Source organism: Phocoena sinus, chromosome 13, assembly GCF_008692025.1.
Source record: "Phocoena sinus isolate mPhoSin1 chromosome 13, mPhoSin1.pri, whole genome shotgun sequence".
In the NCBI taxonomy this organism is placed as follows: domain Eukaryota; kingdom Metazoa; phylum Chordata; class Mammalia; order Artiodactyla; family Phocoenidae; genus Phocoena; species Phocoena sinus.
Window position 1 is genome coordinate 7,667,404 of NC_045775.1, and position 24,251 is coordinate 7,691,654.

Sequence of the window (24,251 nt, forward strand, 5' to 3'; positions counted from 1 at the left end):
GGGGCTTAAGCTTCAGAGCTCCTAACTTACAGGGTTTACTTCCTCACCCGAGAGGGGCCCTAGCAATGAGTTCACACGGTCATGTGTTTTGCAAAATATGCAAAAGTGAAATATTTTAAGCACAGCAGGCTAAGACTTCAATATCTTTCCACTGTGATTTCCTCTCTGACATTTAGAGCGGACTCGAGCATTTTCTTTTTGTATTACTAATGGTTTATTTCTCTGTAGTGCTTAATGCATAAAACAGCTCTGATTCTGGCCAAAGCATTTATGGGGTCTGGGAGTAGTGGAGACTGGTAGGGCTTCCTGAAGGAAGCGGCACTAGAGCTGAGTCTGGAAGCAGGAGAAAGTCATCCAAGGCACAGAGAGCAAAGGGAGCAAAGGGAGTGAAGAGGGCACAGTGGGGTGAACTGGCACCATGAAAAGGAAGCTGGCAACAAAAGCCAGATGAAGGGGTGGTGCTGGGGGCTGTGTGACATGGTGAGACATTAAGATCATATATAGACTGAGCGATGTAGATGCCTGAGTTTTGGTTTTTTAATAAATTATTTATTTATTTATTTTAGGCGGCATTGGGTCTTCATCGCTGCGCGCGGGCTTCTCATTGCAGTGGCTTCTCTTGTTGCGGAGCACGGGCTCTAGGTGCGCAGGCTTCAGTAGTTGTGGCATATGGGCTCAGTAGTTGTGGCTCGCGAGCTCTAGAGCACAGGCATAGTAGTTGTGGTGCACGGGCTTAGTTGCTCCGCGGCATGTGGGATCTTCCCGGACCAGGGCTCGAACCCATGTCCCCTGCATTGGCAGGCAGATTCTTAACCACTGCACCACCAGGGAAGCCCAATTCCTGATTTTTGATTCTGTAAGATGTCTTTGGGTTTATTGATGCTACTATAAAATCTAGGCTTTGGTGTGTTGGGGTAAATTTTAGGGAAAACCTTAAAATCTCAGTGGCTTTTACCATAATGGTTTGTTTCTTGCTTTCATTAGGGAGCAGATTTCCGTCTGGGTCCTCCCATCTTACAAAGAAACTGTCTTCTAAAAATGCACTTTCCGGGCTTCCCTGGTGGTGCAGTGGTTGAGAGTCCGCCTGCCGATGCAGGGGACACGGGTTCGTGCCCCGGCCCGGGAGGATCCCACATGCCGCGGAGTGGTTGGGCCCGTGAGCCATGGCCGCTGAGCCTGCGCATCCGGAGCCTGCCCGCATACCGCAAAAAAAATTTAAAAAAATAAATAAAAATGCACTTTCAACACGGAAAATATTGCTCCCAAGGGGGCACAATTGGTTCTTGGGGCAGAAGGATGAGAAAATCTTAGATATTACAAGGGCCACAGTACATAAACAGATAAACAGTATATCTATGTGTTTCAAACTTCATAGGAGAGAAGAAATTAGGAGAAGAGACATCTAAAAGTCTCCTTAGGGGGGTGATAATGCAAAACAAAGTGGAGAAACACTGTTCTAGAACAGGGCTGCCCAACAGAAACATAATGTGAGCCACGACCACACACAGAATTTTAAAAAATTCTAGTAACCACATTGAAAAAGTGAAAACAAAGAGATTAATTTTAATAATATAATTTAACCCCAAATATCCCAAACATTATCATTTCAACATGTAATCATACAAAAATGATTAATGAGCTATTTACATTCTTTTTTTCATACTAAGTCTTTGAAACCCAGTGTATATTTTATGCTTACACCACATCTAATGTTAGATGGGCCATATTTCAAGTGATTGACAGCCACATGCAACTATTGGACAGCACAGTTCTAGAACCTCCTTGGAGTCCTTGATTGACTCCTCTGCATCCAACTGACCAAAGAGCAAAGAGAGAACGAGGAGGATTGCACAGGTACTTTTGGCCAGGCCTGGTAGCATCCTTCCACTCACATTCCATTGGCTGGAAGCCAGCCATGTGACCCCAATGTAACTACAAAGGAGTCTGGGAAATAGTCTTCTGTGTCCAAGAAGAGAAGGTGGATTGGTTAGGATCAAGACAATCTCCGCGGTAGTCTACCCTCTGACCTCCGTGTATCCACTTTACTCTTCCTCCACACGTGAAACAGGCTTAGTCCCTCCCCAAGGAGGAGGAGCGTCCATCACTGCACCCAGCTCAGAGTCCTGGGTGTCTGGGTGAGGTGTTGATCCCCTGTGTCAGGATGTGAGTCCTCATGGTGTAGAGCTCATGGACTGAAAAGAAGAGGATCCTCCCCACCCCGAAACTCCCAATGAATGTTGTTGGGACAGGACAGGATAATCATAACAAATGCTCCCTTTCAGAAAGGAGAATAGGAGACACACAGAAGTCCCTGGTTCGGGGCAATTCTGAAATCCTAATGGGTGGACACTGTAAGGCTCCCACACTGGAGAAAGGTGGTTCCTCGCCTAGGTTCCAGTTCCGCTCTCTGGGAGGAGCTCTGGCCCCTCCATCCTCAGAGGCTTCCCCTGGTGATTAGTCTTCTACTCACATCTGAAGGGGGAGGTAGGAAGACTGATCTCCTAGGGGGCTGCCCCGCCTTCAAAGCCCGCCTCTTGCCTGTGGAAGATTCGGAGTCCAAGGACTCTTTTGTTTGTGTTTGTGCCTTTTGTTTTGCTTTAAGTAAACTTCTTATTAAAATATAACTGAATTGTGTCTTCCCCAAATCCATAATGTCAAAGCCTTAATCTCCAAATGACTAAATTTGGAGATAGGGTCTTTAGAGAGGTAATTCAGGTTAAGTGAGGTCATAGAGGCAGGGCTCTAACCCGATAGGACTGACGTTCTCATAAGAAGAGGGAGAGATACCAGAGATGCATACAAGGCCAAGTGAGGACACAGTGAGAAGGCGGCCATCTACAAGCCAAGGAGAGAGGCCTCAAGAGAAAGCAACCCTGCCAGCACCTTGATCTTGGACTTCCAGTGTCCAGAACTGTGAGACACTAAACATCTGTTGTTTAAGCCTTCCAGTCTGTGTTACTCTGAGCAGGCTAATACAAACATATGCTAAAAAAGAGCACAAATCTTTAAGGGTAAGAGTTCCTTGACATTTTTGTAAAGCAAACATCCCATGTAATCAGCACCCCAGAAAAACCCCTAACATCCCCTTCAAAAGGTAACTAATACCATGATTTATCATCATAGATTAGTTTTGTCTGTTTTGGCACTTTGTTTCTTTTTGTTTGTTTGTTTGTTTTTTTGCAGTACGCGGGCCTCTCACTGTTGTGGTCTCTCCCATTGCGGAGCACAGGCTCCGGACGCGCAGGCTCAGCGGCTATGGCTCACGGGCTCAGCTGCTCCGTGGCATGTGGGATCTTCCCGGACCGGGGCACGAACCCGTGTCCCCTGCATCGGCAGGCGGACTCTCAACCACTGCGCCACCAGGGAAGCCCTGTTTTGGTACTTTATACAAGTGTGATCAATCAGTATGTACTATTTTGTGTCTGGCTTCTTTCATCTAGCGTTATGTTGGTACGTTTCATCCATGATATGGCTGGTTGTACCCCGTTGTTTTTTGTTTTTTTTGGCCGTGCCTTGCGGCTTGCAGGATCTTAGTTTCCTAACCAGGGATTGAACCCCGGGCCGTAGCAGTGAAAGTGCCGAGTCCTAACCACTGGACCGCCAGGGAATTCCCTTGTTGTACCCCATTGTATAAACAGCCCACAGTGTACATGTTCTTCTCCTGATGGATGCTTGGGTCGTTTCCACATCACATCGGCAGGTTCACACAGTGAGGTATTTAAAAGACCAGACACACGTTTCCCTGTCAATACCTTGGGGTATTTTCAAGGTGTTGTTGAGTGTATGTTTGTATTACAGTTTAAATCTCAGCTCCAACAATATATCTCAAAACGACAAACGGTTTAGTAGGCCTGGGGTCACTTAATAAGTACTACTCAGGACCGAAGAGAATTGTGGTAAATTAAGACAGAAAGAGTCAGCTAGTCTATGGCGTGAGGTATGTTGCTGCTTCCCTCAGCTATGCACTGAAGGCCAAGTGTGGGAATATAGAGAACACTGGTTCAGCCATCAAAAGGTAGGTTTATCAGTACACTTTGCTATCATCTAGAACATTCTGGCTCTTCTTTTATTTTAAATAATTAATTACTTAATTTTTGGCTGTGTTGGGTCTCTGTTGCTGCACACGGGCTTTCTCTAGTTACGGCGAGCGGGGGCTACTCTTCTTTGTGGTGTGTGGGCTTCTCACTGCGGTGGCTTCTCTTGTTGTGGAGCACGGGCTCTAGGCGCGCAGGCTTCAGTAGTTGTTGCTCAGGGGCTCTAGAGCGCAGGCTCAGCAGTTGTGGTGCATGGGCTTAGTTGCTCTGAGGCATGTGGGATCTTCCCGGACCAGGGCTCAAACCCATGTCCCCTTCTTTGGCAGTTGGATTCTCCACCACTGCACCACCAGGGAAGTCCCTCTGACTCTTCTTAGGGCTTTGAATCTAAAAGCTAAAGTACAAAGAAGACTTTGGTTACAGGTGTAAACAAAGGAAAATTCACTGTTCACTCACTCTTTCACTCATTCCTTCCTTCACTCATTCATTCGACAAATATTTACTGAATATCCCCTTATTTCAGGCACGGTGGTAGGTCCTGGGGATATTAACATGATGAAGAGATGCTCCCTGCCCGAAGGAGCTCACAGTCCAATGAGGGAGGCAGGTCAATAAAAAGCTACAGTGAAGGTACATACAAGGTATATACAGTAAGTCCTCTGGGATCATGGAATATGCCAGCAATTTGCTCCGCCTGAGTCCGATGTGGAAGAGGGTTCCTGGTGTGGCAAGGAGATGTTCAAGGCGAGGGCAGGTTCATGACCAAAGGCACAGAAGTGGAGAAGTGCATGGTGTGTGGAGAAACCTGACCAGCCCTCCGTTGCAGGTTGACCAGTCTCAACAGCTACACTTTTATCAACACTGTGAGTTTTAAGAACAAGAGATTAAAGCATTTTACATAACTAAATTTCTCGAATTCTAGAACTTTGAGCCCACATTCTGTGTGGCTCTTTGGGCGCTCAGCAAATAAGCATGGAGCATTCAGCGTTGGGTGACCAAGATTGGAGACAATTTCAAAAAGTCCTGCCGACTTTGGCTGGAGGCTGAGCTGATCAAACACCAGCCCTGGGCCACTGTTCCCGGAAAAGGCAGAAAGGACAGCAATAATATTGTTGAAGTACAGCAGGCTCCTCTTCTTGTTCTATCCTCAAAGGCTTGATCACCAACCAGAAAAGAATAAAACAGATGATTTAAGGAGCAAGGGAGGACTGTCCAGAAACCCTGATTTTTTTCTAGGACAATAAGCAGAATTAGTAACTCAAATTCCCACCATGCTTCATATAGTTAATAATAATTATTATAATAATAGATAAGTAATAGGTGATAACTTTGTATGCGCTAGCTCCAGAATTTTTTAAAGCAGGGGTAGTGATGTTGATGAATAAACTGGACATTTCTTTTCCTTTCATTTCCTTATAATTTCCAGCCCCGCACACTCAGTTATTGTCATTATTGCTTGTCTGCCCTTGTCCGTCAATCCCAAGTTCCTGTAGCACCTTTTCCATCCTTAAAGGAGAGGAGAGGAAGGCCGTGGGGCTGGATGAGAATAAATACCTCTAGGGGACATTCTCATGTGTGTGTTACATTTGCTCAGAAGTGAATGAAATGAAAGCCCTGAGGAAGGAACCGGAAAACCATCTGACTTTGCCTCCTCTGACAACAGGGGAGGGTCTTTTTTTCTTTCTTTTTTTTTTTAACTACAGTATAGCTGATTTACAATGTTGTGTTAGTTTCTGGTGTACAGCAAGACAATTCAGTTATGCATATATATACCAGTGGAGGGTCTTACCAGTCAGTGAAAGAAGAGAAAGGTGTTCCAGGCAGAGGGTGTGGCATGGGCAAAGGCACAGGGGCAGGAAAGTGCATGGCCTTCTCTCTCAGCTGCTGGATTTTTTCTGAACACCGTACACATGCATGTCTTATAATCATAGTCACTATACATTGGTTGCTTCGTAGGGGTCAAGCACGAGGTTAAGTTCACAACCTTCATTAACTTATGAAATCTGCCCCCAGACGACTCTTCCCACCTTTTCATCCTTTATGGATCTGCTTACACTTCAAGTCTTCAGAGGCCTTTCCTGACCACACCTTTAAAATCCGCACCATCTTCCATCTTTAAAGCCAACAACGTCAGGCCACGTCCTTCTCGTGCCACTTCTCTCTGTTTCCTCTCTCCTGTCCCCATCTCCCACTTTTAAGGACCCTTGTGATTACAGGGTTTTAGGGTCAGCTGATCAGCAACACTTAATTCCATCAGCAAACTGAATCCCCCTTTGCCACCTCATTAGCGTATTCACCAGTTCTGGGGGTTGGGACGTGGACATCTTCGGGGGTCCATCATCCTGCCTACCATAAGAGGGTATCACAGTTTGTAATTATTTATTTGTTCACTTCCTTTTGTCCTATTTGTGAAGTCCATGAAGGCAGGTTCTGTGTTGTTGCTCCTTCTGCTGTACCACCATGCCTGGCCCAGGGCTGACACCCAGCAGCCCGCAGCGAATATGTGTTTAGTGAAGGAATAATGACCCTACAAGGCAGGTATTGTCATGCCTCTTTTATATATAAGAAGAGGCTCAGAAAGGTGAAAAGAAACTCAGCAAGCTCACAGAGCTATGGATCTTAGCACCTACAACAGTCAGGATGGCCTAGGTGATGCTGCAGTAACAAACAACCCTCATGTCAGTGGCTTAAAACAATAAAGGCTTATTTCGAAGTCATCCCACCTGTCATGGGTTGTCTACAGCTCTGCTCTACATCAGCTTCACTCTAGGACCCAGGTGTTGGAGTAGCCTCTACCAGGAATGTTGCTGAGGTCAGAGGAGTCCCTGACACAACAGCACACAGGCTCTTAAATCTTGTTTGGAAGACACACATCTCACATTTATTGGACCAAGCAGGACACATGAGCTTAACTAGGAGGGATTGTATTAGTTTTCTAGAGCTGCCATAACAAAATACCATAGACTGAGTGGCTTAAACAACAGGAATTTAGAGTCCCACAAGTTTGGAGGCTGGAAGTTCAAGATCGAGTGCCACAGGGTTGGTTTCTTCTGAGGCCTCTCTCCTTGGCTAGTAGAAAGGCTGCCTTCTGTCTGTGTCCTCAGGGGGCATTTCCTCTGTGTGTCTCTCCCTCTCATAAGGCCACCAGTCCTACTGGCTTAGGACCCCACCCTTATGACTTCATTTAACCTTAATTACCTGCTTAAAGACCCCATCTCCAAATACAGTCACATTGAGGGCCAGGACTTCAACATATGAATTTTGAGGGGACACGATTCACTTGGTAATGGCGACGGATCATTTTCTCATAGGGAAATGGGGAGGGTAAGTGGAACATTTGGCAGAAAATTTATAAAGTCCACCACAGATTCTCACCTGGCTTCTGCAGCTCCAAAGTGCAGTAAGAAGGCCTGGCTCAGAGCCTCCTGCAAGGGGTCGTGAGCTTGCTGAGGAGGGAGGCTTAGTCCTCTCTTATCCTCCATGGGGCCCGGCTGGGGCTGACTCCACGTTACGCTCAGTGCCTTCCTCAAATGCCTGCATCATCCTCATTTTCCTATTAGGATAATTTGCTCACGTTGATAATAGTGGCTATCATTCAGGAAGCGAGTGTCCTGGGTCAGAGGCTGTGTGACTTTTACTTGGATTGTCTCATTACAGCCTGGCAGACATCCTGTGATGAAGTCACAACTGTGTCCCCATTTTCAGTGGAGGAGATGGAAGTCGGGTAGGTGGAATACCGTGCCTGAAGGCCCACAGGTGACAAGAGGGCCAGGAGGTCCCCACCGAGCTTGCGTGCCTCCAGGCCTTGCACCGCACTCCACGCTATCCTGGGGCTCCGGATGCTCTAGGGAGCATCTCGTTGTTGCCTGGGCCCCGCCCCCATGGCCCTCCACGTCTGGTTTCTCCCTGGAGCCCCAGCCTTCCCGCTCGTCTCCCCAGTTGTCCACTCTACTCACAGCCCCTAGGACTCTCATGCACTCCTGACATCCCACGTACTGCTGGCTCTGCTGTGGGCATTCTTCTCCCCGCACTGTTGCTTAATTAGTTCTATGCATTCTTCCAAATTCAGCAAAGACATTATTCTTCACATCTGTTAGGATGGCTATTGGGAAAAAAAAAAAAAAAAAACACCCAGAAAATGACAAGTGTTGGCAAAAACATGGAGAATTTGGAATCCTTGTGCACTTCTGGCGGGGATGTAAAATGGTGTAGCTGCTCTGGAAAATAGTATGACAGCTCCTCAAAAAGTTAAACATAGGGTTACCATATGACCCAGCAATTCCACTCCTAGGTATGTACCCCAAAGAACTGAAAACAGACTTAAACAGACATGCCAATGTTCTTAAACAGTGTATGCCACTGTTCACTACGGCATTTTTCTCTGTAGTCAAAAGGCGGAAATGCCCCAAGTGTCCATGGATGGTTGAATGGATACATAAAATGTGATATATCCATGCAATGGAGCAGTATTCAGCCTTCTAAAGGAGTAAAATTCTGATACTATAATATGGATGAATCTTGAAAGCACTTATGCTAACACCTGTATAATAGTTATATGTATTAAATGAGCCAGACGCAAAAAGACAAGTTACATGATTCCACTTGAATGAAGTACTTAGATTAGTCAAATTCATAAAGACAACAAAGTGGAGCAGAGGTTTCCAGAGGACAGAGTGATGGGCATTGTTGAACGGGTACAGAGCTTCTGTTTGGGGAGACGAAAAGGTCCTGGAGAGGATGGTGGTGATCGTGTACAGCAATGTGGGTGTGCTCAGTGCCACTGAACTGTGTACTTAAAATGGTAAATTGTATTCTGTGTGTATTTTACCACCGTAATCAAACAAACACAAAGAGAAGCTATTCTTCTGGGCCCCCAGAAGGCTTCTCTGGATCAGAACAGCATAATGCGCCATGTCCTCGTCTGGCCCCTCTGCTAGCCAAGTGCTCCTGGGGGCCAGCGACAGCACCTGGGACAGTACCTGGCATAATTAGGGCTCTAGTATGTACTTTATTTTCATAAAAAAGAAACGAGCAACCCTCACGCCAGTGCGTTTTTGGAAGGCCGCTCGGGTACAGCAGGCTCCATGGAGGGGCGCGTGTCTGTGGGGAGCCTTGTGTTCGTTCCACATCCCAGGAGGACAGCCAGGGCTCTCTCTGCGATATTTAGCAGGGAGTGATGACCTTGCCTCTGTTTCTCCAAGAGGACCAGGTAAATTGGAACAGAGAGCACAAGGGTCATGGAGGGCCATCTTTCTTAAAAAGGGCCCGTCTCAGCACCATTTCTGTCCAGACACATAGTGTCAGTCTCCACCTGGAAGGCGACAAACTCCGTCATCCTCGCCTTGTGGAAGCTGTGATGGCCGCAGGTGCTCCCAGGGGGCAGAAAAGGGCAGTGGCCTTGAAGTTAGAGTGAAGGGAAATGAGGGGAATTAAATTCCTATATCTGGGGATGAAAAGAATGACTTTCTACGCCCAGAGGGAAAGGACCTCACTGTAAGGGGAAAATGCGTAAAGAAAAAATGTTTAAAGAAAAAAGGTGTAAAGTGCAGGAGTATATGCGCTTCAGTAATGTGATTTTTGATGGACTGCTTAATGGCCTTTCTTTTGAATGTACCACCATGTGTGTAACTGGTTCTCTGTTGTCAGCCATTCTGTTGGTCTACCCCCGCTCCCCTTTTTGTTTTGCTGTTATAAGTGAGGCTGCCCTGACCATGGTTCTCGTTATTAGAACTTGGTTATAAGAAACATGTGACTCAAGCTGGCTGAAATAGAATAAGGGCTCTGTAAGTGAAGGACAGGCGCAGTCTCAGAGCCTGAGGGCAGGGATGTAGCCTGTCTTCAGGAAGAGACTAGAAGCAGAAAGTGAATGTCCTCGACTGAGACGCTAGCCCACTCCTCCCTGATCTCTTAACGCACCTGCTTCCTTCTTCTATTCAGTTCACATGGTGGAGGACGGCCACTGCGCTAGTCACTGAGGGCTGCCATAACAAAGGACCAGAAATTTAAGACAAGACAAATTTATCTTTTCACAGTTCTGAGGCTCGAAGTCTGAAATCAAGGTGTCAGCAGGGCGGTGCTCTCTCTGAGACCTGTAGGGGGAGCCCTCCTCGCATCGTCTAGTTCTGAAGTTTTCTGCAGTCCTTGGTGTCCCCGGGGCTTCGGGGATGCATCGCTCCAGCCTCTGCCTCCATTGTCACATGAGTTCTCCCTGTCTGTCTGTGTCTCTTCCCCTCTTCTTAAAAGGACACCAGTCGTGTTGGATTAAGGGCTCACCCTACTCCAATATGACTTCTTCTTAACTAATTACACCCGCAAAGACCCTATTTCTAAATAAGATCACTTTTGAGGTCCTTGGTTTGAACTGCAACATATTTTTGAGGGGATGCAATTCATCCCATAACAGCCACAGTATAGCTCTTAAATTTTGACATTTTTCCCATTTAACAGACCAGCCAAGAATGAACACAAATTTATAAGTCAAATTCCAACTTTCTGGAGACAGAAACCTGATAGGAGTGGGTTAATGCCCAGTTAAGTCAACAGTGCCCAGGGGGATGGAGCGTGGCTACAGAGACCCTCTCTCATGACTGAGAGAGAAGGGCAGCTTCCAGGAAAAGAGAGGTCACTGGTGTCCATCACAAACATTCTGCAATACAGGTTTTAAAATTGCATCACCAGACTATTTCCTCAGGCTTCACTCTTAGTGAATCATGACCCCTTCCACCTCCCAATGTTTTATTATTAAAAATTTCAAACATATAGAAATGTCAAAAGCATTTTCCAGTGAACACTCACATACCCACCCAAGTTCTACAATAATATTTTACTGTATTTGCTGTATCTCACAACTATTCACTAATCCATGATCATTTTAAGGCTCTTGATTTATATCGGTAAATTGTCTTCTGGACAGACCCTCAATCAGGTCACAGTTCTATCCGTAGTATATGAGAGTGCTCGCTACAACTCATTTCTAAAGTTCTCAAAGGAATATATTTCCAAGCGTTGGAATTTCTGATACTGACCACAGTTGGGTAGATATTTCAGGATTGAGAAAGAAATTTTAAAATAACTTTTTATTTGGAAAAAACTTCAAACTCACAGACAAGTTGCAAGAATAAAAATAGGGGCTTCCCTGGTGGCGCAGTGGTTAAGAATCCACCTGCCAACGCAGGGGACACAGGTTCAAGCCCTGGTCCGGGAAGATCCCACGTGCCGTGGAGCAACTAAGCCCGTGCACCGCAACTACTGAGCCTGCGCTCTAGGGCCCACAAGCCACAACTACTGAGCCCGCGCGCCACAGCTACTGAAGCCCACGCCCCTAGAGCCTGTGCTCCGCAACAAGAGAAGCCATCGCAATAAGAAGTCCGTGCACCACAACGAAGAGTAGCCCCGACTCACCACAACTAGAGGAAGCCTACATGCACAACGAAGACCCAACGCAGCCAAAAATTAAAAATAAATGAAATAAATAAATTTTAAAAAATATATAAAAAGAATAAAAATAGTACAAAGTTTCCCGAATACCCTTTTCTCAAAGTCACCTGTTATTAACCTTTTATCCAATTTGCTTTATAAGTTGTTCTCTTTGTATGTGTGTGTTGTGTGTGGGGGGGGGGGTTATTCTCTTACACAGCCAAATAATTGGTTGAAAGGATACAGTCCTCTGACCCACTTTATTTTGATACAACCTTCCCCATTTGGGCTTATCTGTTGTTTTCTTGTGATTAGATTCAAGCTGCATTCTTGGCAGGGTGACTGTGTCAGTGACTGAGGTTTTTCTCTGTGAATTCTTCTTCTTGTCCCATTCATTTCGCTCCCCAAGATCAAAGGGGGTGAGGTTTTACGTCACAGAATCGGATATCATAGAGTTGAAGAAGGTTTCAGCAGATACTGAATTCCACCTTTAATTTTATGGGGGCAGGGGTGGAAGTGACCAACAGGGAGAGAGGTCACGTGATCTTCCCAAGGACATTTCTGCAAACGTGCTTGGCACGTTACAGGCTTTCAGGATATGTGCTCACTTGGCTTAGTTAACGGCAGACCGAAGACTAGAACCGAAGTTCCTTAAGTCTCGGATTCATGCTCTTTCTCCTGTATCTTGCTGCCTGTTCTTAGACTTCTTTGCCTTTCCAGCCCTTCACGCTGGGAGTGCCCTGCCGATGCTCCTGAGGGGTAAAACTCACGTATGCAAACACACGTCACGCAACTCCAGGCTGCTGGGCCTCTGCCTTTCCCTCCCACTCAGGAAGCCCATGTGGTTTTTCTCGAGTGACAGTGATGCCATTAAGAGGCTAACCTGGTTACTCTCTACACAAAATAGTAAACGGTTTGCAAACATGTGTACTTTATTATTAGCAACAAGTCACTTGCCTCACGCTTAACAGCTGATGGTGACACGGTTATGATAGAATGGATAGAGTTATGGCGGCAAACCTCCTCTATTGGGGTCCAAGCGTCTCCAGGCACTAATTCCGAGTTCTAGACATCCTCGTCATCCTTCTGGATTGGAGCAAAGAACTCTCCTCAAGCACCAGTGTTGAGGGTGACTCTTGTTTCAGAGTCACTCTTGGTAGAGACCGCTAGTTTAGCACCAAAATCTGTCCTCTTCTCCCTTCATCATAATAGGATTGTGGCTGCCCAGCTGCCCTGTACTTGTCCAAGCCCTTGCCGATGGAATGAAAGAGCAGGTGATGTCTCAACGACTTAGCCTGGCACTCCCTTCCCTCTTCCCCAGCTGCTCCTTAGCCGTGGGGCACCTCAACTTCCCCCATGCAGACCACCGCAGTGCCCTTGGGGTGAGGAACAGTGATGGGAAGGAGCGTGAGTCCAGAAGGACTGTGAAGGTCAGTGCCACACGGCTGCTATTTTAGAGACAAAGGAGACCCTACAGCTCTAGGCCACTGTATTTTGAAATAATTCGTCACACAGTTTAGTTTTGCTTTGACTAATGTACGAATGGAGAGGACTGGGGCAGACCCCTCCAGGGTACACTGGCTTCTCCCTAGGGATGCTCCTGTCTGAATTTCTCATTCATTCTTTTTTAAAAATTGTTTTAAAATTATTTATTTATTTTTGGCTGCGTTGGGGCTTTGTTGCGGTGCGTGGGCTTCTCATCGCGGTGGCTTCTCTTTGTTGCCGAGCATAGGCTCTAGGCACGCGGGCTTCAGTAGTTGTGGCACGTGAGCTTAGTAGCTATGGTGCGTGGGCTTAGTTGCTCCGTGGCATGAGGGCTCTTCCAGGATCAGGGCTTGAACCCGTGTTCCCTGCATTGGCAGGCAGATTCTTAACCATTGCGCCCCCAGGGAAGTCCCTTTCATTTATTCTGAGGCTCAGAATATAGCAGAGCAGGGTCTTGTTCTCAGTAAGGAAAAGTGGGGAGAGGCTTTTTAAAAATTGTAGTAAAATATACACAACATAAAATTAACCATTTTAACCACTTTTAGGTGTATGGCTCCATGGCATTAGGTACATTCACATTGTTGGACCATCACCACCATCCATCTCTGGAACTTTTTCACCTTCCTAAACTGAAAGTCTGTGCCCATTAAATAATAACCCCATTCCCCTCTCCTCCAGCCCTTGGCAACCACCTTCTATTTTGCCCCAGAATCTGAGTACTCTAGGTACCTCATGTAAGTGGAACCACACATACCTTTGTTCTTTTCTGTCTGGCTTATTTCACTTAACGTAACACCCTCAAGATCCATCCATATTGTAGCCTATATTGCAATTTCTGTCCTTTTCAAGGCTGAGTAGTATTCCATCGCATGTATAGACCACGGTTTGTTTATCCTTTCATCCATCTGTGGGCGCTGGAGTTGCTTACACCTTTGGGCTATTGTGAATCAGATGGAGGCTCTCCCTCGGGGAGTTTCCTCTGCTTATTGGGCGTAATGGCCATGGTGGCTGGACACCTATGGGGTTTTTCCCTGACAGGGGTCAGGCCAGAGAAGCAGCTTAGGCTGAAAAGTGAGAGAGAAGAGGAGGTAAGGTGTGGAAACGGGGAAACCATTATTGAACGTTCACTATAGGTAGGCAGTGTGCCTGGCATTCACATACGTGAACCTGTAAAAGCTGGTTAATCAACAAAAGGATGCAGGGCTGAAAAACCCAGTCCCCTAAAGGCACGGATTATCAGAAGCTTCGCTGTTCTGAGATCAATACAGCAAGTACGGAACATCTCTGTCTCGCCTGGAAGGTCTGAGTCATTGTGACGGTGAGAAGTCGCCTCTATTTCCAGCCCAGGGCTTTCTGGGCGCAACTGAACATGTTTATCTCAACTTCGTGGTTTCTAAGGAAATAGGACCCTGAGTCCACTCTGTAGCTCTGGTCTTGACGGTGATCCTTTTATACAAAATCCTGTTTGGCTTTGAGCCTATTGATACACTGCTTTACTTGAGTTTTACCTAAACTCTACTCTTCTCCAAAATCATATAGCAATCTTACTTCTCCCTTTGATGAGAGTTTTCCCCGTTTCTCTGCAGTCCCTCCTGCCCCCAGCCCACGTCATATGGCAGGAAGCCACCGAGCCTAACTTTGTCGCCGCTGGTTTGTCCCTGGTGATGGGATACATCACATATTTTGTTCCATTTAATCCTCATGCAAACCTTGCAGGTTGGAAATCACTATTCTCATTTTACCGGAGGCCAGTTCTTTGCATGGCGGCAGCCAGGGTGGCTCGGGGGCTAGGAGCCGGAAGCACCTGCAGCCTCACTCAGTGTCTGGACCTTGACCCTGGCTGTTGGCTGGACCTTGACCCTGGCTGTTGGCTGGGGCCTCTACCGGGGCTCTTGGCCAGAACACCTACAGGTGCCTCTCCCTGTGTCTTTTCGCATGGGCTAGTTGCGGGTTCCTTTCTGGTCTGGAAGCTGGGTTCAAGAGTGAGTATCCTAAGAGTTAGGAAGAGGAAGCTGCCAGTTTAAGGCCTGGACCAGGAAACTGACATTAGTTGAGCAGTCATAGGGCCCAGATTCAAGGGGAGGGGACTAGACCCCTCTCTGAGTGAGAAGAGTGGCAAAGCTTTTCAGGGCCATGTTCTAAAAAAGGCTTCAGAGATTTATTTTATTCAGAGTTGGAGATTTATTCACAGATTGGAATGCCCTTTTCTCACTTTTTTGTTGATGAAATACTGGCCATCCTTTACAGCCTTGATGAAATCTGCCTACTCCCCGCCCCCCTCCTTTCCTCTTAGCTGGAAGTATCAGTGCATCCCCAACTCACTTCACCTTGCTCCCTCCGTCTCTACCGTTGCCCTGTAAGAAGTGGAGGGCAAGATTTAGTCAATCAACTATCACTCCTCATGGTGCTGGACAGAGTACCCTTTGCAAGGCAAGTCTCCAATAAATGAGCGCTGGATAAATGCATGATACCTGGGGAGCAGCGGCAGAGAGAAGAGAAAGAGGCATCAGGGAAGGCCAGGTTCCCAGTTCCCCTGAGGGGAGGCCTCTGGCTGCGCACCTGGGTATCACCTCCTACTCAGCGATACCTGAACTGATGTTAAGCAAACACCCAGAAAGCAGAAGCCTTTCTTGAGAAGTCAGTGCTGTCCCTCTGCAGCATTGTGTTTCTGTGGCTGTGAGGATCCTAGCTGAGGGCAATAATCAGTGATTTTCATCCTAGTTCGGCAAACAGAGATAACTGGGCGTATTCTCCTTATCCGGGAGTCTTTCCTCTAAGGAGGCCTTTCATAGCACGGCAATAGCTCCACCCTCTATGGCCTGTAACAAGTCAAACAGGAGGCTTGGATATCGACCCAGTGGCATTGGTTAATGTTCTGGCCTGGCTTTACCTTCCTAAACAATTTGTGGGGCTTCTAGGCAAAGCTAAAACTGAAAAATATGCCGGTCACTTCAGAGTTGAGCCTTAGTTATTAGGTATTGCTGTTCTAGCAAGTCTCAGGAGAGCTTCCTGAGGACAGAGACAAGGGCCTCCCCTTTCTGAATCTCCCCAAATCTCCCTGATCTCCAGCTGGATCTCTGGTATAGGTCATGGACTGTTTGTATGCTCTGCTTGCCTGGGGCTGACTTTAGAATACTCCAGGGTCTTTGGTTAGCCTGCTCTAATCTGGGCTGGGATTAGCAGGTACTGGTTCCCCCACCCACAGCAGATATCACTGAGGCTCCGTCTCCCTTCCCCGTTTGCACAGGACACAGGAGGCTTCCCCATACATCCAGACGGCACCCTGGGAGGAGAGGGGACAGGCGAAATGCCACGTGTACACGCAGTCACTGCCGGGGAGGGCGATGCTGGGCATGGCCCAGCCTTGCTCTGTTTTTCCCCTGGTCTGATGCTTATGGGGACCTGTGAGAACTGGAGGCACAAGCATGCCCCTGGGAGACCCCTCCTTCAGGGAGGAGCACAAAGGGGAAATGACCTCCCTCTCTGGCTCGGCGGGTCAGGCAGTGTCCCCCCGGCACCGGCGGCTCCCTGGGGAAATTTTCAGGGAGAATTCTCAGCCCTCTGCTGTTATAATAGGACAATTCCATTCAAACCCACAGGTTGGTGTGATCTGGGGACATATGATTGTATCACCTCCCCAACAAGCTGGCTCTTCCTCAAGCATTCGGTCTTCAGAGGCCAGGTCATCAGAGAGAGAAACTGGGGGCTCATCCTGGACGCCTCCCTCCCCTGTCCTGGGCCTGGGTCCCCAGGCCGTTCCCATTACTGCGCTCAGAATTCCCTGAAGCCTCTCATCTGACTGAACCAAATCTCTCCGGGGGGCTTCTGAGTCCCGCGATACCCAGGGGCCTGTCCTGTGGAGACCCTCCCCAGGGCGGTCCCCAGGACCACTGGCTCCTGAAGCCTCTGGAATGCCCACGTTTCACATCCCTGCTCCCTTTACTGCTTGAGCAGTTTGGCCCCTTCCTGTTTCTTCAAGCTCTCATTCCCCCTCCTCCCCTGCCTGATACTCTGCCAAATCCGTTGACGCCAAGGGTGTTGACTCTCTGCTCTCCAGACAAAAGGTCCTGTGGTTACCAGGATCTGCCCTCATTAGCAGGCAGGGGATCATAAACCACTTTATTCCTTTCACAGAATCTATCGCCAAATCCTGCCAAACCTGAAACCTAAGCAGCATCTCTCTTCTCCATCCACACAGATCCCGGCCCAGCTCAGGTTCCAGCATCTCAGGCCTGAACTATTACAAGTGCCTCCTTGCTTCAGCTCCTTCTGGTTCTCTTCCATTCCATCCTTCCCCAGAACTTTCCAGAACTTTCCAGTGACTTCCAGAGGTTGAGAGAGGCCCAGGCCCCTTCCTTATTTTATTCTTGGACACACTAAACCCAAAGACTAGTCAAAGCAGGGTTATAAGGTTATGATGGATTTTAACAGAATCAACGCTTTAAATTTAAAAAATGTAATGCTATCCAGGAGGGCTCGTCACAAGATAATTTGTAGAATTAAAAAAAGTTAATACGGTCTAGTCCATCCCAAGTGATGTGACTTGATGACACAAGTCCAAAGCAGTTTAATGAATGTTTCACTTTTTCTACCTGCCAGTGCATCCTTGTGACTAAATGTTGAATCTCACTTGGAGGTAACCTCGAAAGCCTGACTGTGGATTCCTTTGAGACTTAGAGGCCGGGTGAAACGGTGACACAAATCGAACTTCAGTGGCCCAGTGGCTACACTATCAAGTCCAAATGCCTTCACCTGCCGCCTGTCTACGGCGCCCCAGTATAATTAGAGGGATCACCGGGTGGCGCTAAGTGCCCGTGCTGTCGTCCATGCCCTCCTTTGCAGGCCAAGGGAGCACATCCTAAGAGACTAGATTGTTCCAGATTGTTTGCTGGAAGGAGCATCCATGAGCTCACTCTGAAATCCCAAATCCAGCCCAGGGAGGCAAAGAAATTTGTGAAAGATACCTAAATTCAGTTAAATGGAGAAAATACTCCAAGGAAGTAGCCTCCGTTTAGAGACAGACTTCACAGAGCAGACTAGAACTCGGGTGCAGTCCCCAGTGTTACCTCGGCCGATTTTTTAAGAGGTAAATGGATGGGCTGGTGTGGCCTCCTCCGGGCATGAACCGCTTAGAGCAGCCCTTCGGGAGAGTATCTCATTTCTCCCCAGCTAACCTCTCAGCCCCCTTCTTCTGGTCACTAAGGACCCTGTCCTGCACAGGCGTCAACCGGCCTCTCCCTGCCCCTGAGCCATGAGGTGGTCCTTCCCACCTGTTAAACTCGGAGGACCCTTGGGGAAGTGCGGGGACCTCCACTCTGCTTCAAGCCCCTGCTGAAAGACTCCCTCGACCAATTTCTTTCTTTCTGGGATTCCTTTCACTTACAGTTCGCTTGGGTTAGTTTCAACTTAATACTTAGAGCCAGAGATGAATTTACTGCAGTAGGAGGGGTACAAGGAGGGGACAGAGAGGCTTTGAGTTGATTGGCTCTGTGACCCCCTCCTGCACCGCCCCCCGCAGCCTCCCCTTGACCCTTGTGGCTGGGGCCACAGCTCTGCCCAGTTCCAGGGGCCCCGTTTATATTGTAGTCTATGTAAAGGGTACGCTCTTAACTGGTGGAAACCCCTGGCCTGGTTGATCTGCAAGGGCTCTCCCACCACTGCAGAGTCACTCGGAGAGCTGAGAATATGCTGTACCAGTCACGCTGCCCGGGGAGAAGGTGACCAATTCCTTCTGGACTGAAAGCCTCTTCCGGCAGCGTGGCCATAGTCTCTCACTTCCAGCTGCGAATACGGTGTTTTATGTGCCAGCCCTGTACCCAGGGCAGGGCTAGATCCCTGCCAGCCCTCTTCATAGCCTGGATGGGCTGTGTCGCCAGGTGCTGACCGGTTCAATAAGCAGCCTTGGGAGCACACCTGAGGCTGTAGCCCACCCAGCCCAGCCCCAGTGGTCAGGCCAGCTTCACAGGAGGGGCGGATGTCGGTTTGGCCTCCAGATCCAATCTGGTCCGGGCTGGTTCCTGCCTGAGGGAGTTTCAGGGTCTCCGCCCCTCCTACCACCCACTCTCTCCCCCCACTCCCCTTCTCCACACAGCTGCCACCACCTTGTCCCTCTTTGGGATTCCTGGGATCAGGATGTCCGGGAGGCAGTTTCTCAAGGCTTCTTTGCTGCAATTTCTCCACGCTTGCATGCCTCCCACCGCACTGGGGGTTTTCAATCAGTCCTGCAGGTGCGTAAATAAATGTCACAGACAAAGGCAAAGGCCCTGGGACCTCACAAGCCCTTGGAGGACTCATCCCCTGACTTCTGTCAAGTAAACGGTGACTGCAGTTCTGCTCAGAACTTTCCTGAGCCCCTTCTCAGAAGGTTCCCGAATGCCCGTGTACTAAGCACAGACCCCTTGAATTGTGACACAACCTTCTCGCAGTGACGGAGGTCTGGAGCTCCTGCAGGGTAAGGCCGTGACTCAGGCCCATGAGCATTCCCCGAGCAAAGTGCTGACGCGCAGCAGGCTCTCCAGGATAATAAGTGGATAAAGAAATCAAGGCTGGAAAGGTTACACCATATCCTCAGGGCTAGAAGCTACAAAGTGTCTCAGAGCGGAAGTCTGGGTACCAGGATCCTGGAGCGGCTGCCCGCCTCTGGTTATCAGAAGCCGCCGGCACTCAGGGTAGAGAATGTTCCTTTCTCCCAGCCCTCGTCAGTGCTTCTCTGTATTTCACTTATCTTTTGATGATGCCACAGAGACCCAGAATTCTAAAATAAATTCCTCATCCTCCTGCAACCCCCAAGTGTCTGAAGAAGATCTAAACCCGGCATTATGAAGTTTCTCAATACTGTTGCGGAATCCCAACAGCTTATACAGTAAGCACGACGCAGAGCGGAAGAAAAATCCCCGATGCATTTTAATTTTTTTTTCTGGCGGCAGCAGCTGCATGATTTCAAAAGGAGGCAGCAATTCCATTTCCATTCGGGCTTCATTTCTGAGCAGAGATTAAAAAGGTAAAAATCTCAAGCTGGATCAAACGGAAGCTCTGTTTCTATGTGGGCCACAGGTGCTGCCCGCAGCTGTGTGCTTTGGAGAGAAAATGACTCTCAGTGGAAAGAGAACATTCCAGAACCTTCTAGATTTGTACGCCTCCTCCTCTGAAAGGCTTCCCTCCCTCCTGGGGGTCTGGGCACAGACCTCTGGCAGGCACCACCCTGTGGTACTGCCCCAGGCATCCACTGGCCCCTGGCCCCTCTGGACTGGGGCTCTGAGGGATGTGCTCTCCTTGGGCCTGGATGGTCCAGGAGCTCAGTGAACAGGTTTTGACTGGATGAAGGACCAGGGCTCCTGTGGCCTAGGGGAGTCTGCCGGGCCCTTCGTTTTATAAACACAGAGAGGTAGGCGCTTCCCTTCCCTTTGGACATTGCGCGGCAGGCACACAGTGGCCACTCAGAAAACGTTTGTCGAATGAATTGATTTTATAGCATGTGTTTATGGAATTAACAATACTTCTGTGTTTCTCCAGCACTTATTCTGGGTCAGCCGCCACTTCACATTTTACCTGCAGGCCTGAGGTCCTGCGGGCCTCACAAGCAGTCTGTGAGCCGAGACGCGTTATTTTTCTTTTAGACGTGACAAGGCAAGAGAGGTTCAGGGTGACAGGGCTGGAAGGTGAGGGCGCCGCGCGGCACACCCAAGACCGTCGGAGTCCAGGGCCCGCGTTCCTGACCTTACAGGCCCGCAGTGAATCAATGCGACTCCACGTTCCCACCCATCACCTTCTGGGCTTCCTTCCTGGGCTTGTTTCTTGCAGCCCCGCGTCCTCCGCGCTCTCGATGCCCGCGGCTCAGGCCGGGACGAAAGCGGCGGGAGGGGAGCTGCGCGGCCGGCGTCGCCCAGCAGGTGGCGCTGCGGACTGGCGTGGGGGCAGCGCCGCGGCCCGGGAGGCCGGGAGGCTGGCGGGGAACAGGAAGTAGGGCTCCTAAGTGCGTTTGAATCCCTTTCTCGGGGAGCGAAATCAAGCCATTGTTTCCGTGAACAAAACATTTTGTTTTGGTCTAAGACTAAACAAAGTTTGACTTGGACCCGGGAGGACATTGGTGCAGAGTGCTGGCCTGGATTCCACCCTCGAGCGTCACCTTTCCTCGGACCGTAGCCTCAGCCCTCAAGCTAAGTAAGGGCTGCAACCTTGCCTGGAAGCCCTAAAGCGCTGTTCCAGCCTGAGATGATCCTATTAACCGAGGTGAGGGAAATGTGTCACTTGATCCTCGGGCTGTTTCCCCCTGTTTTGGCTGGTTCTCTGTGACAGAACTTCTTAGAGTCCTGCATGAAGTGACAGTGGCCATTGGTCAGTGTGGACAGTGACAGCAGTAGCGGAAACAAAATCTTGCTTCCTGCCTTACCTGGTCTAATTCTCGCACAGAGGGAGGGCAAAATCAGGAAGCAGCATCTCAAATCTGGCATTTGGAAAGAGAGGCGACACCCCCATCTTATAAGTAATATATATTTTTTAAATAAGTAAATTTATTTATTTTTGGCTGTGTTGGGTCTTCGTTGCTGTGCGCGGGCTTTCTCTAGTTGCGGCGAGTGGGGGCTACTCTCTGTTGCGGTGCGTGGGTTTCTCATTGCAGTGGCTTCTCTTGTTGCAGAGCATGGGCTCTAGGCGCGCGGGCTTCAGTAGTTGCGGTACGCGGGCTCAGTAGTTGTGGCTCATGGGCTCAGTAGTTGTGGTGCAAGGGCTTAGCTGCTCCACGGCATGTGGGATCTTCCCAGACCAGGGCTTGAACCCGTGTCCCCTGCATTGGCCAGTGGATTCTTAACCACTGTACCACCAGCGAAACCCTTATAAGTAATATGGACACTTGTAAGCATGACTTTTCCTCATGAAGGGAACAGAACAGGGTGTCCCTCTCTGGTCCTGTTTACCTCAGAGGTGAGACTGACTGGAGAGACCCACAGTGATGGCAGAGGTGACCTCAGGGGCTGGCTCTGCTCTCTAGCCTGCACACTTGGGGGCTGAGAACAGAAACCCACAAGCAGGTGTTACGGGCTGAATTATGTCCCCCGCAACCACCCCGCCAAATTCATGGGTTGAAGTCCTAACCCCCAGCACATCAGAATGTGACCTTATCAGGAAGTAGCGTCATTGCAGATGTAATTAGTTAAGATGAGGTCATCCTGGAGGAGGCGAGCCCCTAATTCAGTATGACTGGTGTCCTTATAAAGAGGGACCCTCAGAAGCAATCAACCCTGCCAACACTTTGATCTTGGACTTTTAGCTCTAGAAGCGCAAGACCATCAACCTCTGTTGTTTAAGTCCCTCAGTCCGTGGTGCTTTCTTACAGCGGCCCCAGGAACTAACACCCCGGAGAACTGTCTGCTGGATTTGTCCACCCTGGAGGTAAGGAGACCCTCCTCACTGCTGGCCTCACCTTGCTCTCAGGGCTGGAAGAGAAAGGCCTGTCTCTTTAAAAACCTTTCAATCTGGGACCGTAGCAGCAGCCGGATGAGAAGTTAGCCTAGACTCAGGAGGAGTCCCCAGATTCCTGAACCCGAACCTTCTGTGTGTGGGGATGGAGAAATCGTCTTCTTTTACTGTAGAAGGAACTTCTGAGGCCCTAAAACCCAAACCCTCATCTTAGAGGTAAAGGATGCTCAGGGCACCCTCAATCCACACCCCTCCTCCTCTCTCTACCCCTCACCCGCACCTCAGCATCACCTGGGACCAAGCCCGGGTTCCCCTTCCCTCCAGGCTTTTATATGACCACATCCAGCACAATCAACCACACTGAATTCAACAGACCACTCTGAATAGGACCAGGGGCTCTGCCCCGGGGAGTGGAGACCCTGGCTGGAGGGTCAGCTTTCTGTGCCACAGACCGGAATCCCCTCCAGGGGGACTGGGGCAGGCGCTGTGGACCCTCTGAGGGGGGGTGGTGATGCGGCCACTCTCACCAGTGTTTGGGTCATCCTGTATCCCAGGGACTCAAATTAGAGCCTGAAAGAAGGACACATTTACCCAGCTCAGTTGAAGACACCCCTCCATCTGCTGCCTGCAGGGAGGTGAAGTTACATCTTTTTTGGTACCCAAATACCTGAGCTGTTCCCCAGCACCAAGAACCCATTAAACCATTAAACTCATTGATATATCTGTTTGATAAATTAAAATTACTTTGGTCACTAATGGAATGGAAGTGGGGAGCTAGCCCTCTTTTTCTGAGGGTCTCTCTCCTAGGGAGCAGATATCAGCTAAGCCTCCTGTAGTTCACTTACAGATGGTCACACTCCTTTAAGGCTGTCTCGTCCTACAACTGCAGCTGTGGGCACTATCTCGACATCAGGCCTGCAGCGTCCTTGTCTAGAATAGAACTGGGGCTTTGGGGCTCTGCAATTTTAAACAAATTATTTTTAGGCTTTTAAAAACTTAAGATATAGTTCACATGACATAAAATCCACCTTTTAAAAGTGTCCAATTCAGTGTTTTTTGGTTTTGTTCTTTTAATATTCACAAGGTTGTACAGCTCTCACCACTGTCTAATTCCAGCACATTTTCTCAGTATTGTGCCTTTTTATTCCCACTTGTGTTCTATGGGGATTAAAAAAAGAAAGAAACGGCTTACTCTGTATAACAAGGAAGGGACATGTGTCTTGTGCAGAAGCCCTCGGTGTAGCAGGCAGGGCCAGGGAAACCCACCTGGAACTAACTAGCCCTCCAGGCCCTGATGCTCCACGCACGGAGAGAGGATAGCATCTCTCTGAGGCTCTGTTTCCCCATCTTTAAAAATTAGTAATGGTTAATAATGATATGTCCCCCTTACAACAAGGAAACCCCGCCTCTCTTAAACAATAGAACACCGAACCTGCCTGGGTTTAGTGCTGAGAAGGAGAATCTTCTGGAAGCAGCCTGGTTAAGGCCCTGGCTCTGCCCCTTGCTTCCGTTCTTACTGTCACCGCTCTCCCACCCCCTCTCCTATTCCATTAGCTCTGCCACCAGCACACTGCCCCCTCCCCCATGGGGTACAACCCCCTCTCCAGGACTGCCATTCTCATAAAGACTTACTAGATATCCAAGGAGCGCAGCAGAGAGAGGAGAACAGAGCGTATATTATTTATTTGTGCCCTGTTTAGCTCCCCAAGGTGTGTAAAGATAATTCAATATGACAAGATTTTTAAAAAGTGGGTAATCGGAGAGAAATAAAATGAGGAGAGGAAATAAAAAGATGAAGCCAGGGTGAGGTTGGGAAAGAAAGCACAGATGAAGATTTAAGGAACGCTTGGAAGTGTCTTATAAATATAGACTCGTTTAGCCCTCATGACAACCTGGTGAGGC